At 42.2% G+C, this 16,221-nt stretch overlaps 1 protein-coding gene across 7 annotated transcripts in view; it reads left to right on the forward strand.

The window, feature by feature from the left end:
- The window catches only part of LOC106579649 (band 4.1-like protein 3), a 112,520-nt gene that overhangs the window by 12,010 nt on the left and 84,289 nt on the right, over positions 1-16,221 (forward strand). For 2 of the 7 annotated variants that reach the window (XM_045702738.2, XM_045702742.2), the window contains exon 1: positions 16,030-16,170. The exons of 2 other annotated variants lie outside the window; for them this stretch is intronic. The gene's annotated coding sequence lies outside the window, so the exon portion shown is untranslated. Of the gene's footprint in view, positions 1-16,029; positions 16,171-16,221 lie in introns of those variants that run through there. 3 more of the 7 variants (XM_045702741.2, XM_045702743.2, XM_045702745.2) reach the window with 3 other exon arrangements.

A 16,221-nucleotide genomic window follows, 5' to 3' on the forward strand; every position in this document is an offset into this window, starting at 1 on the left:
CAGGCCTGTGGGTTAGATCATGGTGCTGGTAACCAGGCCTGTGGGTTAGATCATGGTGCTGGTAACCAGCCCTGTGGGTTAGATTAGGGTGCTGGTAACCAAGCCTGTGGATTAAAGCATTGTGCTGGTAATGCCAGGCCTGTGGGTTTGATTCCCGCATGGGCCACAAATAGTTTTTGTCACTGTTCGTGTCAAAAGGTTTTAGTCTAACAAAATGGATCCTAGTCCTCCTGGTTTATCAGACAAATCTTGGTATTACTGACACACTGATGTGTTTTTCATTTCATTCTTGCTTCCATCCTTGACATGGGGGCACAGTAATGTGCAACAGTAATGCAGGTGACTGTGTTCATTTGAAATGGAACACTAATCTGTTGGTGGCGAGGGATTGGGGGTTTACCACAGTCATCCAGATTAGCTGTAATCCAATGGCTAAATCACCGTTTTGGACAATGTGTGTCTGGATTGGTCATAGGCTGGACAGATTCTGCAGGGTGTGAAGAGACAGTATAATCATCAAGGAAAAGGGCAGCTTCTAGGGCAGTTGGGAGGTGTTGAATGTTGATTGAATGTTGGTTGAATGTTGATAGAATGTTGTTGACAGCTGGATACTGTATCTGTGCTTGGACCACACGAACACGTTGAGGAATTTGAGCCATAACTGATGTATTTCGTTGATAACAGATGATTTGTGTATAGGGCTTATTTTTGTAGAGGCTAAGTGACGATTACCCGGCCTATACTCTCAGGTAAGAGAAAGTGATGGTGTTTTAGCCCTGTAATAGATTGACCCTGGAGAGTGGCTCTCTAAGCCTTGGGCACCACTTCAGCACAATCTGATTTAGCCTCTCTCCCACAGCCTCTTCACACTAACACATGGCAGTATTCTGCTGGCAGCAGATGGACACGACCCCATCAGCAATACATCAATAGCACGACATGGAATGCTTACGATATGAAATTCATCAAGTGTTTTCTAAACGGGCATAGTGCCATGCTGACTTGCTCTCAGGAAACAGTCTTACAATTTGTCCGTAAGTCATTATCACGTCTGGTTATACTGCCTGCCAGAACAGCCAGTAATAACAGGATTCAGGTCTCCCTTCATCTTCTCTCTTACGTTATTTCGCTCACACACACACACACACACACACACGCACACACACACACACACACACACACACACACACACACACACACACACACACACACACACACACACACACACACACACACACACACATCTAAAGTGTGATTGGCGATGTGATGGGTTTCTATTCGACTGGTGGGATACTGACACTGGAATACTGGGCTACTGACACTGCCAGGCTAAAAGTATTATGATCGTCAGTGAACAAACATTTAAATGTACACTTACACTTGAGTACACTCTGTAAGAATTCACTGAGTTTCAAAATGTGGTTGTGCATCATCAGTTTTCCCCTTGTCAGACACTGATAGTCAGTCAATTAGCCCATGTCAGCTAACATTTTATAGATTGCTAAATGAGTTTATTGGCCAGCTATCTAAACTTGTTATCGTGGTTGAAGTACTGGCTGGGGTGGCACCCACTGATTTTGTTAGTCAGTCTCACTCAGATATCATATTAAAACTGCAAACATTTCTTTCCACCCTATTTCAAAATGTGTAGAATTGCATGAATTTAGTTATAAAATTGTAAACCTTCTCTCTGCCCCATGGCAAAATGTGTTGAATTGTAGAAAACTTGCTTTAAAACTGCAACATTTTCTCTACACTCCAAGACAAAGTGAGTAGAATTACACCAAATTAAGTCTAAAATGTTTTTCAAAATTCTGCGCTGGCAAGAAGGGTCCACTAAAATGTTTTGCTCGCAATGTGAGGATAGATGTGGGTACACAGACCCGCGAGCAACAGCAGCCCCTCATGATTAATGAAAAATGTTGTGGCCCCCACTCCTATCAAAATTTAGCATCCCTGGTCTATGTGCATAGGGTAGACCTGGGTTGGTTGTCTCACAGTGCTAATTACTTCCAATCTAAATGGAGCTGTGTAATATTTTTAAGGTTCAAATGTGTGAATTCTTTGAAAGAACTCAATTCATGTGAGCATGACAAAATATTGTAGTGAGGGGAATTTGTGTTTTTCAAAGGTAAAAGAAAAAAAATATATATATATATATTGGTATTTTCTTTGTATATGTTTACATTATGGGAGTCTCTATGAAGAATTATGTTTGTTGAAAATAGGAAAGGGAGTGCTGTATTTCAAACCTATTTCTGAGTTCCTAGGTCAAGCCATGTGGTTACTAGCATCTTCATTAGCATTGGGGGGTGGTTGGGGATGGATGTCACATGGAATGTCAGGTTGGTTGTCACAATCCGACCCATTATAGCCATATTGTTCAGGGATATTACCACTGCCAGTATAATAAAAATATATGCTCTTTAGCAGACACTTTTATCCAAAACTTAGTCATGCTTGTGTGCATTTTACATACGGGTAGCACCGGGAGTCGTATAAACGATGTAGAACTGTAGAATTTAGAATGTAGGTATTCTACACACATCTGTGAGACATCTTGCCAATTAGCAAACAGTGTCTAAATTGCATCTTCCCAATGCATCATGTGTACATCCGTTGGCCAGAGGTATCTGTGCTATCTGAGTTTGTTGTCTCTCTCGCACATACATATTTTCTGTCAAACACCCACACATGCTCACACAAATTTCCTTCAGTCACATCACAGTTTAGCCTAATTTAACCATTTTCTACTTTTGTCAACACTGATAGGAGAGTTTCACAAAGAGCTCGCCATTGTTCAAATATGAATGTATTATCAGCCTCTACAATAACTTTGATTGCATTGTTATATTGTCTTTGATTACAAGATAATTAGGTCTTTGTGGAGTTCTCAGTCATTCAGTGTATATTTTTCTGGCTGTTGTGGGCTGAGCATCGTTTCCATTTTGGAGTCTTGTGAAGACTTACTGTGGATTTGAAACAGAATTCTTGATTAGATGTTATTAGTTTAGAATGTGGAGCAGATCTCTGTTTTTACTGAAGATTGCCTCATACAGTATGTTTGGTACATTGCTGCATGTACCCATGTTACAAAGCAACAGTACCATACCCATGTTACAAAGCAACAGTACCATACCCATGTTACATAGCAACAGTGCCATACCCATGTTACATAGCAACAGTACCATACCCATGTTACATAGCAACAGTACCATACCCATGTTACATAGCAACAGTACCATACCCATGTTACATAGCAACAGTGCCATACCCATGTTACATAGCAACATGACCATACCCATGTTACATAGCAACAGTACCATACCCATGTTACATAGCAACAGTACCATACCCATGTTACATAGCAACAGTACCATACCCATGTTACATAGCAATAAGGGAAGGGAGATGGCGTAATAGTTGCTCTCTGAAAATGAGGGAAAATTGTACAGCATCACCCTCATTCATTACAACCCTGCTACAGTATCTTTGTGCTTTCCTGAAAGACTTGCAGTTGAAACATGGTAAATGCTGTCCCTTGACTATAGCACCATATAAAAACACTTTTTAATGACAAACACGTAATACGTTTTTTGTTTTATTTAACAAGAAAACATACAGTACCAGTCAAAAGTTTGGACACACCTACTGTACTCATTCAATGATTTTTACTGTTTCTATATTGTAGAATAATAGTGAAGACATCAAAACTATGAAATAACACATGCAGTAACCAAAAACGTGTTAAACAAATCTATATTTGAGATTCTTCAAAGTAGCCACCTTTGCCTTGATGACAGCTTTGCACTCTCTTGGCATTCTCTCAACCAGCTTCACCTGGAATGCTTTTCCAACAGTCTTGAAGGAGTTCCCACATATGCTGAGCACTTGTTGGCTGCGGTCCAATTCATTCCAAACCATCTCAATTGGGTTGAGGTCAGGTGATTGTGGAGGCCAGGTCATCTGATGCAGGACTCCATCACTCTCGTTGGTCTAATAGCCCTTGCACAGCCTGGAGGTCTGTTGGGTCATTGTCCTGTTGAAAAACAAATGATAGTCCCACTAAGCGCAAACCAGATGGGATGGTGTATCGGATGGTGTATCGCTGCAGAATGCTGTGGTAGCCATACTAGTTAAGTGTGCCTTAAATCACTGACAGTGTCACCAGCAAAGCACCCCCACACCATCACACCTCCTCCTCCATGCTTCACGGTGGGAACAACACATGCAGAGATCATCCGTTCAGCTACTCTGCGTCTCACAAAGACACGGCGGTTGGAACCAAAAATCACAAATTTGGACTCTTCAGACCAAAGGACAGATTTCCATCGGTCTAATGTCCAATGCTCGTGTTTCTTGGCCCAAGCAAGTATCTTCTTATTATTGGTGTGCTTTAGTTGTGGTTTCTTTGCAGCAATTCAACCATGAAGGCCTGATTCACACAGTCTCCTCTGAACAGTTGATGTTGAGATGTGTTTGTTACTTAAACTCTGTGAAGCATTTATTTGGGCTGCAATTTCTGAGGCTGGTAACTCTAATGAACTTATCTTCTGCAGCAGAGGTAACTCTGGGTCTTCCTTTCCTGTGGCAGTTCTCATGAGAGCCAGTTTCATAGCGCTTGATGGTTTTTGCGACTGCACTTGAAGAAACTTTCAAAGTTCTTGACGTTTTCCGGATTGACTAACCTTCATGTCTTAAAGTGATGATGGACTGTCATTTCTCTTTGCTTATTTGAGCTGTTGTTGCCATAATATGGACTTGGTCTTTTACCAAATAGGGCTATCTTCTGTATACCACCTAGGGGTGGTCGATATGAAAAAAAAATCCTATCACAATATTTTCCACTGTCCGGACGATAACGATATAATATCACGATATACTGTAAAAAAAATATTTCCAAAAATGATGAGCCCTTCAAAGTTAATAAATGACAAAATATTGCTTTAACCTTGTAGAAACAGAAAGGGGGCATTGCACATTTTTTTATATATTTTTTTACTTCTGTGGAAAACCTGTGCAAACTTGAAACATAAACAAAGGTGTATGAGTTAAATAAATATGCAGTAAAATTTAATACAAAAATATTTAAAGTACACATTGCCCTTAGTGCTAAATGCTCTCTCAGAGGGCCAACTTGTGGCAAGGATGCATAAGTATTTATTTGTCAGACAACTCACTTGTAGGAAGTTGAAGGCATGAACTCTCCACCACTCCAAAGGATCAGCCTCACTGTCTGCTGCCATCAGAGTGTAGCTGTCCAGCCCTTACTCCTGACCTGTCTCTGGGTTCTTCAGGCAGATGCACTACTGGCTTTCTTAAAGAAGCGCCCAAGGCTCTTCTTGGACGTCTTTGCTGATTGTGGAGCAGTGGCAGCTTCTTTCTCTCTCTCGCTCTGATCCTCTTCAAGAGAGAAGTCTCCCACGGCTGTGTTCCCTACCAGGAGGGCTTCTATATTGGAGGCTGCTCTCACCTTCACCTCCACCAGCTTCTCAGTGGTCATGTAGGTGGTCGTGAACCTTGGGTGCAGGAAGGTAGCCATGGTGAGCAGCTCCTCTGTTTCAGGGTCGGTGTATTTGTCATTCAGGTAATTGAGGACCCTCCTCTTATTATCTCAGGTCAGTTTGGCTTCGTCCTCATTTGATTTCAGAACCTCCGTCTTGAACAAATGGAGGCCCGGCTTCAGATAGGACACACCCACGTATGTCTCTCATGACAGGGAATCTGAAATCCTGGAGGGGCTTAAGTGCTGCCATGATAGATTCTAAGACCTCAATGTCTTGCCAGGAGGGTGCAAGTTGCTATATTTTTTTGTTTGTTGCCATGACTTGTGTGCTGGCCTTTTCATGCTCCAGGACTCTTTCCATCATCTGCAGTCGAGATCCCCACCTTGTCAGGAATTCCTTGATGAGCTTGTGGAGGGGCAGGCTCTGTTTATTCTGTGCACTTGTCAAGGCCTTCTGCTTCTTCTCCGACTATAGGAAAATGTGATGACCACTTTCTTGAACACTCCTGTGGTCCGGGAAACCCGAGGTTTGTTTTGGACACTCTGAAAAATAAAAAAGTGGGAAAAAATTACATATAAAACAAAATGATTCAATAGAAATAACATTGCATCTGCTGTAATTACAACAATTTACAGCATGGACACTGGACACGATTACCAATTTAATCCATTTATAGATTTACATACAGCTGTTGTGATTAAGAGAGCTATGTTGCTTTAGAAAACGGGATCATTTATTGAGTAGGATATTTATTACTGAAAGAGAGAGGATAGATTCATATATTGAAACCATAGGCTAATGTACCAATTATAAATAAAAGCTATGTAATCCATGTAATGTTTGGATATTGCACACATTTACAAATGACAAATATAATAGATTTGCATAGCTGTATATATTCATCTTAACGTATAAGAAGGATCAGGCAGTGTAGTCAGCTTTAAACAGAGGAGATAAGGAATGCAATAGTTATTCTGCATTTTAAGTTACCGTAATTTCCGGACTATTAAGCGCACCTGAATATAAGCCGCACCCACTGAATTTAAAAATATATATTATTTTGAACATAAATAAGCCGCACATGTCTATAAGCCGCAGGTGCCTACCGGTACATTGAAACAAATGAACTTTACACAGGCTTTAACGAAACACGGCTTGTATCAAAAATAAATAGGCTTTAACGAAACACGGCTTGTAACAAAAATAAATAGGCTTTAACGAAACACGGCTTGTAATAAAACATTTGCAGTAAGCTTTAGTTGTCTTTTTGAACTGAGTCAATTCCTCACGCTGCTGTTTCCAATGTCTTATCATCGACTCATTAAGACCAAGCTCCCGTACAGCAGCTCTATTTCCTTTTCCAACAGCCAGATCAATCGCCTTCAACTTGAAAGCTGCATCATATGCATTTCTCCATGTCTTTGCCATGATGAGGGTGACAAAATGACTACCGTAATCAGAATGATGGGAAGTTTGAGAGCGCTCGATTTAATCTAAACAGTAAACAAAAAAGTTGTTTGACCTTAACCTGTTCGGCAATTTCATTGGTCTAATGAAAGCTTCATGTCGCCAAAAAACTGAGCACGTCACAGAATGTGTTTTTTTGGAGAAAAAAAAATGTGAAAGCGGGAAAAATCCATATATTAGCCGCGTCATTGTTTAAGCCGCGAAGTTCAAAGCTGGGAAAAAAGTTGCGGCTTATAGTCCGGAATTTACGGTATGTTGTTTTTAAGTTACATTATTTTTCTACCTAGCTCTATGTGTTTTGTACGTTGAAACTTACCAATTGCAATGTGTAGTCTGTGTCCGAAACACCGTAGTCTTGTCCATTTGTTCAGCTCCAATTCTTTGACTATGTTCGATCCGCTGTCGGTAGTCGTACATACTTAACGCACCTCTTTCAACCCCCAGGATGAAAGTGCCTCCCTCATCCTAGCTGCAATTATTTCTCCGGTGTGGTCGTCTGGGAAATAAGAGGTCTGAAGGCATTTCCTTTGCAGCTTCCAGTTGTCGTCAATGTAATGAATCGTGAGGCTAATGTATGTCTCTGTTGTCTTGCTTGACCAAAAGTCGGCAGTGGGAGAGAAGAATTCAGCGTTACGGATTTCGTTGGCAACTCTGTCCCGATATTCTGTGTAGAGTTCTGGCAGACATATTTTGCTGAAGTATTTACAGCTCGGGATCTCGTATCTTGGGTCTAGAGTTCGAATCAACTTTCTGAAACCGTCTTTCTCCACAGTTTCACTATGTGATACGTAACTGTACTCATTACCTAATTCCACTTGTTGCTCTTCTTGTCATAGGGAGTACCACTAACGAATGATGCCTTGAGTGATAGCTGAGTGCGGGTGTGTCGAAGATGTCTTGGGACTTGCTCCGCTGCTCCGGGGGTTTGTTGCACGCATTCTGGTAGATTCTTCATATTCGCGCACATGCAAAGTTTTCAGGTGGTGAAAAAGATTGTTGGTGTTTCCACCTTTGGCTAGCACAATGCATCTACACGACTTACACAGTACTGTTTGTTGGTCGAGATCGAATATCATAAAGCCAAACCAGTTCCGAACGACAGAGGTTACTACATGATTCCAAAAGGTTCTACAGCTACAACATCGAGAGCATCTTGACTGGTTGCATCACTGCCTGGTACGGCAACTGCTCAGCCTGCGACCGCAAGGCACTACAGATGGTAGTGCGTACGGCCCAGTACATCACTAGGGCTAAGCTGCCTGCCATCCAGGACCTCTATACCAGGCGGTGTCAGAGGAAGGCCCTAGAAATTGTCAAAGACTCCAGCCTCCCCAGTCATAGACTGTTCTCTCTGCTACCGCATGGCAAGCGGTATCGGAGCGCTAAGTCTAGGACCAAAAGGCTTCTCAACAGCTTTTACCCCAAAGCATAAGACTCCTGAACAGCTAATCAAATGGCTACCCGGACTATGCATTGTGCTCCCCCCCCCCTTTTACGTTGCTGCTACTCTCTGTTTATCATCTATGCATAGTCACTTTAACTAATCCTACATGTACATATTACCACAAATAGCCCGACTAACCAGTGCTCCCGCACGTTGACTCTGTACCGGTACCACCTGTTTATAGCGACTGTTTTTTAAAATATTTTTGTACATTTTTACATTACATTTTAGTAATTTAGCAGACGCTCTTATCCAGGGCGACTTACAGTAGTGAATGCATACATTTCATAATTGTTTTTCTCCATACTTTTTACATTTCTTTACTTATCTATTGTTTACCTAATACCTATTTTTTTACTTAAAAACTGCACTGTTTGTTAAGGGCTTGTAAGTAAGCATTTCACAGTAAGGTCTACACCTGTTGTATTCGGCGCACGTGACAAATAAACTTTGATTTGATTTTATTTACTGTTACTTAGGGTTGCACTATCAGTAGCCGGATAGCTTGCTTTGGCTAACGTTAGCTAGTTAGCTATTGGCTGTGTACAAGGGGATTCTTTGAAAGAGAAACTCACATCGACTACAACAAGAGATGGTACTCCCTTATTTCTGCTTATCGTCACCAACTAGTTAACTAGCTAACGAACTAACCACTATCTGTTAACTAATGTTTTCCCTCTACAGTATGTGGTTAATTTTCAGAATGAGAGAATTAGGTGAAAATTAGGTGTTGCTTGTTAAACAAGTGGATTCAGGGATCAAGTGTAGCTGGAGCTGGGCCTGGCTTTAGCTGGATGCCACCATAGAGGTGAAAGGAACAACACACACTTTCCCTCTTTCTCACTTTTGCTGGCACATTGTAGAACAGATGTCCACAGGCAGAACGTGTACAATGTAATAACGTGCAGTGTAGCCCAAAGATATTGCTTTTGTTGTGTTGAACTTGACAGTAACACGTGTGTGTGTGAGTGAGGGGGGAATTATAATTTGTTTTACTCGGTGAACGTTATTTTTTTACACATGTAGCCTTGTGCACTTGATCGACGTCTACTATAGTGGCCACTATAATAGAGCAAAAATAGAATGCCTGTTTGTTTCATTCTATTTCTATTTTAAGATGTTTATTTCACAAGTGCAATATTTAGATGTGTGGTCACAAGCGTTCTATTATAAAGGCTGTCATGGCTAACTGCAATATCAGTGTATTGTTTTTTCTCAAGACTTGAGTGTCATTTGCAGGAAAGTCTAGGCAACAAATAACATTGGATTGCTTTCTATACATTTTTTAGCTGTGAGTTAGGTTCACATTAACCACTTGTTATTTTACACACAGAGACTGATCATGTAGATCATATTCTTTGTTGTTTAATTAGTTAAAACCTGCATTTCACCCTAGCAGGGATTGTTTGCATGTTTCAGTGCCAAAAATAAAAAAGTGTCACCTTTTTGGGCCCTCATCAGTTTGCATCCCTGCATCATACTGTGGGGATATCTTTCAGCGGCATGGACTGGGAGACTAGTCAGGATCGAGGAAAAGATGAACGGAGCAAAGTACACAGAGATCCTTGATGAAAACCTGCTCCAGAGCGCTCAGGACCTCAGACTGGGTCGAAGGTTCACCTTCCAACAGGACAACAACCCTAAGCACACAGCCAAGACAACACAGGAGTGGCTTCGGGACAAGTCGATGAATATCCTTGAGTGGCCCAGCCAGAGCCCGGACTTGAACCCGATCGAACATCTATGGAGAGACCTGAAAATAGCTGTGCAGTGACGCTCCGCATCCAACCTGACAGAGCTTGAGAGGATCTGCAGAGAAGAATGGGAGAAACTCCCCAAATAGAGGTGGGCCAAGTTTGTAGCGTCATACCCAAGAAGACTCGAGGCTGTGATCACTGCCAAAGGTGCTTCAACAAAGTACTGAGTAATTTGTCTGAATATTTATGTAAATGTGACATTTCAGTTTTTATTTTAATACATTTGCAAAAACAAATAAAAACTGTTTTTACTTTGTCATTATGGTGTATTGTGTGTAGATTGATGAGGGAAAAAAACAATTTAATACATTTTAGAATAAGGCTGTAACGTAACAAAATGTGGAAAAGTCAAGGGGTCTGAGTACTTTCTGAATGCACTGTACATTTTAAATAAATACAAATGATAGATTTGTATTAATTTTTTCCAAAATGCCACTGTAATTCAAGAACAGCCTTAACACAATAAAGGGCTTTGCATGGTCGGCTTCAGCTCAGACTAGACACGTTTTAAAAGACAGTTTGTTGTCTGTCTTTGAAAACGATTAAAAAGCAAATTCAATGTTCTTATCTCTGCCACTGCTGCTCCTCCACCTTCTCCCTCTCCACCTTCTCACTTACCTTGTGTTTTGACAGGTATTTCTTGAAGCATACTTAGTCATTAAGTTCCTGATTAAACCGTGATTGACTTGCCCCGCATGACAGATGCAGTCAAGTGTTTAATGAATCCCCCTCGGCTTGCCTATTTTTCACCCGATAATTAGGTGTCTATTGTAATGAGTCGTACCGTTGTGACGAAGAGCGACAGGAGCCCATCAAAATGACACCTGAAACCCTGGAGTTGACTGGTGTTTCCTTGGTGGCCCAGGTCGTGTTCATTTGGCACCAAATGTAGAGAAAAAAATGACTGAAACAGGTAGGGACTACCTGGACTTGCCCAATAAGGAATATGCATATTTGTTTTCCGTAGCTAAATGTTTTAACACCACAGGGTGTTACAGGGTATTGCAAGGTTTTAGAGGGTGTTGCAGGGTATTGCAAGGTTTTAGAGGGTGTTGCAGGGTATTGCAGTGTGTTGCAGTGTGTTACAGGGTGTTGCAGGGTATTGCAGTGTGTTACAGGGTGTTGCAGTGTGTTACAGGGTATTGCAGTGTGTTACAGGGTGTTGCAGGGTATTGCAGGGTTTTACAGGGTGTTACAGGGTGTTCCAGTACAGCAACAGGTTTTTACAGGGTGTTGCAGGGTGTTACAGGGTGTTGCAGTACAGCAACAGGGTATTATAGGGTCCTACAGGGTGTTACAGGGTGTTGTAGGGTGTTACATGGCATTTCAGGGTGTTACAGGATGTTACAGTGTGTTACAAGGTGTTGCAGTACAGCAACAGGGTATTACAGGGTATTACAGGGTGTTGCAGGGTGTTACAGGGTGTTGGAGGGTGTTGCAGGGTGTTGCAGGGTGTTACAGGGTGTTGCAGTACAGCAACAGGGTATTACAGGGTGTTGCAGGGTGTTACAGGGTGTTGCAGGGTGTTACAGGGTGTTGTAGGGTGTTACAGGGTAGTGCAGGGTTTTACAGGGTGTTACAGGGTATTGCAGGGTGCTGCAATGTGTAACAGGGTGTTGCAGTACAGCAACAGGGTATTACAGGGTGTTACAGGGTGTTGCAGTACAGCAACAGGGTATTACAGGGTGTTACAGGGTGTTGCAGTACAGCAACAGGGTATTACAGGGTGTTGCGGGGTGTTACAGGGTGTTACAGTACAGCAACAGGGTATTGCATGGTGTTGCAGGGTGTTACAGCGTGTTGCAGGGTGTTACAGGGTGTTGTAGGGTGTTACATGGCATTTCAGGGTGTTACAGGATGTTACAGTGTATTAGAAGGTGTTGCAGTACAGCAACAGGGTATTGCAGAGTGTTGCAGAGTATTAGTGAGGTCGGGCACTGATGTTGGCTGAGTAGGCCTGGCTCGCAGTCACCGTTCCAATTCATCCCAAAGGTGTTCGATGGGGTTGAGGTCAGGGCTCTATGCAAGTCAGTGAAGTTCTTCTACATCGATCTCAACAAACCATTTCTGTATGGACCTCGCTTTGTTCATGGGGGCATTGTCATGCTGAAACAGGAAAGGGCCTTTCCCAAACTGTTGCCACAAAGTTGGAAGCAAAGAATCGTCTACAATGTCATTGAATGGTGTAGCGTTAAGATTTCCCTTCACTGGAACTAAGGGGCCTGAACCATGAAAAACAGCCCCAGATCATTATTCCTCCTCCACCAAACTTTACAGTTGGCACGATGCATTCGAGTAGATAGCGTTCTCCTGGCATCCGCCAAACCCAGATTTGTCCGTTATTCATCACTCCAGAGAATGCCTTTCCACTGCTCCAATGATGGCGAGCTTTGCACCACTCCAGCCGACGCTTGGCATTGAGCATGGTATTCTTAGGCTTGTGTATGGCTGCTCTGCAATGGAAACCATTTCATAAAGCTGCCGAAGAACAGTTCTTGTACTGACGTTGCTTCCAGAGGCAGTTTGGAACTCGGTAGTGAGTGTTGCAACCGAGGACAGACGATTTTTACGCGCTACGCGATTCAGCACTCTGCGGTCCTGTTCTGTGAGGTTGTGTCGCCTATCACTTCGTGGCTGAACCGTTGTTGCTCCTAGACGTTTCCACTTCACAATAACAGCACTTACAGTTGACCGGGGCAACTCTAGCAGGGCAGACATTTGACGAATTGACTTGTTGGAAAGGTGGCATCCTATGACGGTGCCAATGTTGAAAGTCACTGAGCTCTTCAGTAAGGCCATTCTACTGCCCATGTTTGTCTATGGAGATTGCATGGCTGTGTGCTTGATTTTATACCCCTGTCAGCGACGGGCGTAGCTTAAATAGACGAATCCACTGATTTGAAGGGGTGTTCACATACTTTTGTATATATAGTGTAGCTAGTGCTACTTTATGGCATCATTCTCACTTGCAGGAACCTGGCTCATCGTTCAGAACTCGGCTGCCAGCTGGAGGAGTTAGGTTGGCCTTCACAGAAATGCATCAACCACTAAATGAGGCTTGGAGTCGGCACCGCTCAGACAACCCTTCAAATGTTCTGAAGGCTCTGAGTCAGAGTGCTCAGTGTCTGGGAACCTTCCAACCCATTTCCTTCTCATCCCACCAATCTGAAATGTGCGTTTTTTTACGTCCCCCCAGGGGGTTGGGGGGGGGGGGGGGTGTATGAGGACAGTCAACACTCAGCCCACTCTCTCGTCTTTGAGCTGATGGAACTTGTGGAGGTGAGATGACAGTCAGAAGTCAGACCCTGGCAAAGCTACTAATTCAATTTCAGATAAATCGTACTGGATCAGCAGGCCGTTAATAGGTGTTCATTTATCAATATATGCCTTGTACTTTTGGGACAGTGTCCTGGGTGGTCAATGATATAATTATATAACATTTTCACTTGGAAATCAGCAAGTCAGATATTTCTAAGGGAATGCAGTTTTAGGATGTTTGTGTACCATTATTCATATTTTAATTCAGGGTTAGCTTTTCAGCTATCTGATACAGATGTAGGATCTTAATTTGAGCCAGTTTGCTACAGCAGGAAAGTAATCCTGCAGCAACAGAAAATGTGACTTATGTGGATTATAATGAATGGACATTTTTGTAGGGGTTGATACACACCACTGGAGGCTAGTGAGGGGAGGACGGCTCATAATAACGGCCGGAATGGAGCAAATGGAATGGCTCATTACCACGAGCCTGTCCTCCCCAATTAAGGGTGCCAACAACCTCCTGTGATATACACTATATATATATATATAAAAGTACACTACATGACACAAAGTATGTGGACACCTGCGCGTCGAACATCTCATTCCAAAATCATGGGCATTAATATGGAGTTGGACCCCCCCTTTGCTGCTATAACAGCCTCCACTCTCCTGGGAAGGCTTTGATGTTGGGCGATGAGGCCTGGCACTCGGCGGTGTGGACGGTTAGCAACGGGTGTGGCTGAAATAGCCGAATCCACTCATTTGAAGGGGTGTCCACATACTTTTGTATATATAATGCATGCGGACATTTCTTCAAATTTGTGTATTCGGCTATTTCAGCCACACCTGTTGCTGACAGGTGTATAAAATCGAGCACACAGCCATGCAATTTTTCTATACTTTTGGTCATCTAGTGTATTTTTCTAAAGGGAAAATCAAGTCTGAAATTTCAAAGTGGAAAAGACTTTTTAAACCTCAAATACACTTCAAGTTTTTAATTTCCTGCATTTCAGGAAAGTTCTGCAACAGGGTGATCAAATTAAGATTTTACACCTGTAATCAGCCTGTCATACAAATTATTTTATAAAATTATAACTTTTTAGCATATTTTAGCATAAAATGGGACGTTCATAGTCGTTTGATCTGGTAATATGACCTGAAATGTTTCTAAGTTTAATAATGTTTGCTGGCTTCATAATTCAACTTCTAATCTAAGCAATCTGCACCCACAATATTGTTATGAATCTTAATTTTGAGGAGTCTAAACTGATTTATAATTTGATAGTTTAGTGGTCATTAATAGCATCAGACCATATCAGCTAATGCACTCAGGTCTGCAGAGCATTATAATTGTATTTTCAGGGGCATTTTCATATAAATGAGTATCACAAATAGAATCAAGCCAATCTGTCTGAATAGAAATGTCCCCAGATGGCCCCCTCAAGGTCATTATCAGACTGAACTGAAGGTCAGGATTCAGGGTCTTTTTTCACCATGACAGTAGACAGACATTATGTTATGTATTTGGTGTGCTGTGTATGGTTTCAGGTAGTAGTTATGAGTTGTGTTGTTGTAGACTATTTAAACTGTGATGTCGTTCTATGCATCTTAGATAGACAGTAGCCCAGACCTTAAAAGATTGTCATCCCATTAGCTTGTTTTTTTTTTGTTAGCTAAATTTTGTTCCTCAACTTTTTATGTCAACAGCCGCCACTTTACCAAGTGCTTCCTGAGAGCCAGATAGAAGTGCTTTACAGCTATAGCAAGTAGTTTACCAAAGCTTCAAGGATGCATATGTTGTACAGAAAAGCTCGAACTTGGGAGCACCCATGGCATAACCCGATGCCCAGCTGTGATTTGAGGTGTGGCACTATGCAACATATAGGACCACCTGACCAAATAGCTCATAACCATGTTATGATCCCAAACTCTGATGTAGTGGAATATCAATGTTGTAACTCAACCTTAACTCAACACCTAGCAACCTCGTCAAGAAGGTTGGACCTCTTGGCGTAACCGTTAAGGTGTTGGCTTGACAGTCGCTCGAGCTGGGTTTGAGTCCTGGTCAGGGCTAACTTCTGAATTGGCTACAATGGCGTTAGAAGCGGGATGGCGCACGTGAGGCCATCGGGGGGTGTGTATGCATGAGGGAAGTGTGGGGAAACGCTCTCCTGAGGGAAAGGGTTAATGTAGCGACCTTAATCCAACAACTAGCAACTTTGTTAAGACATTTGGACCTCTTAGTATAATGGTTAAGGTGTTGGTTTGACAGGTTTTGGACCTGGGTTCGAGTCCTGGTATTCACAACAATATGTAAATAAGTTGAAGCAAATTATTTTGTCGATTTTTAGATTTATATAATAGATAATAGTAATCTAAAAAGTATTACAGAAGTTTGAATAAGTTGGCTATGTGTTCCCCAAGGTCAGTTTCCAATGTGTGATAGCTCCTATTTCTTTTATTAGGACCTCTCCATTGCAGGAGGGGGATTTTGCGCACATATAATAGTATAATTCACCCGGTATTATCCATCTGTGGGTGGGTCGTGTTTTGTCATAAGGTGGGCATCCTTGGCTATCCCAGAATTCCGTTTTTCCCGGTGTAGAGTGTAGCAAGCTATTTTGGCTACTGCAGGCAGTGGCAGGATGACATAGGGGAGACTTTACCGGTCTGCAGCTAAAGCTTGGAGGAACTGCACCTCAGACCAGAGATTTTGGAGGACACAGGATACCCGGTAAAACGCTGCTAACGCCATCTTTCAGAAAGGAGGGTCATGTGTTGAATT

Source organism: Salmo salar, chromosome 19 (genome assembly GCF_965601325.2).
Source record: "Salmo salar chromosome 19, fSalSal1, whole genome shotgun sequence".
NCBI classification, from domain to species: Eukaryota; Metazoa; Chordata; class Actinopteri; order Salmoniformes; family Salmonidae; genus Salmo; species Salmo salar.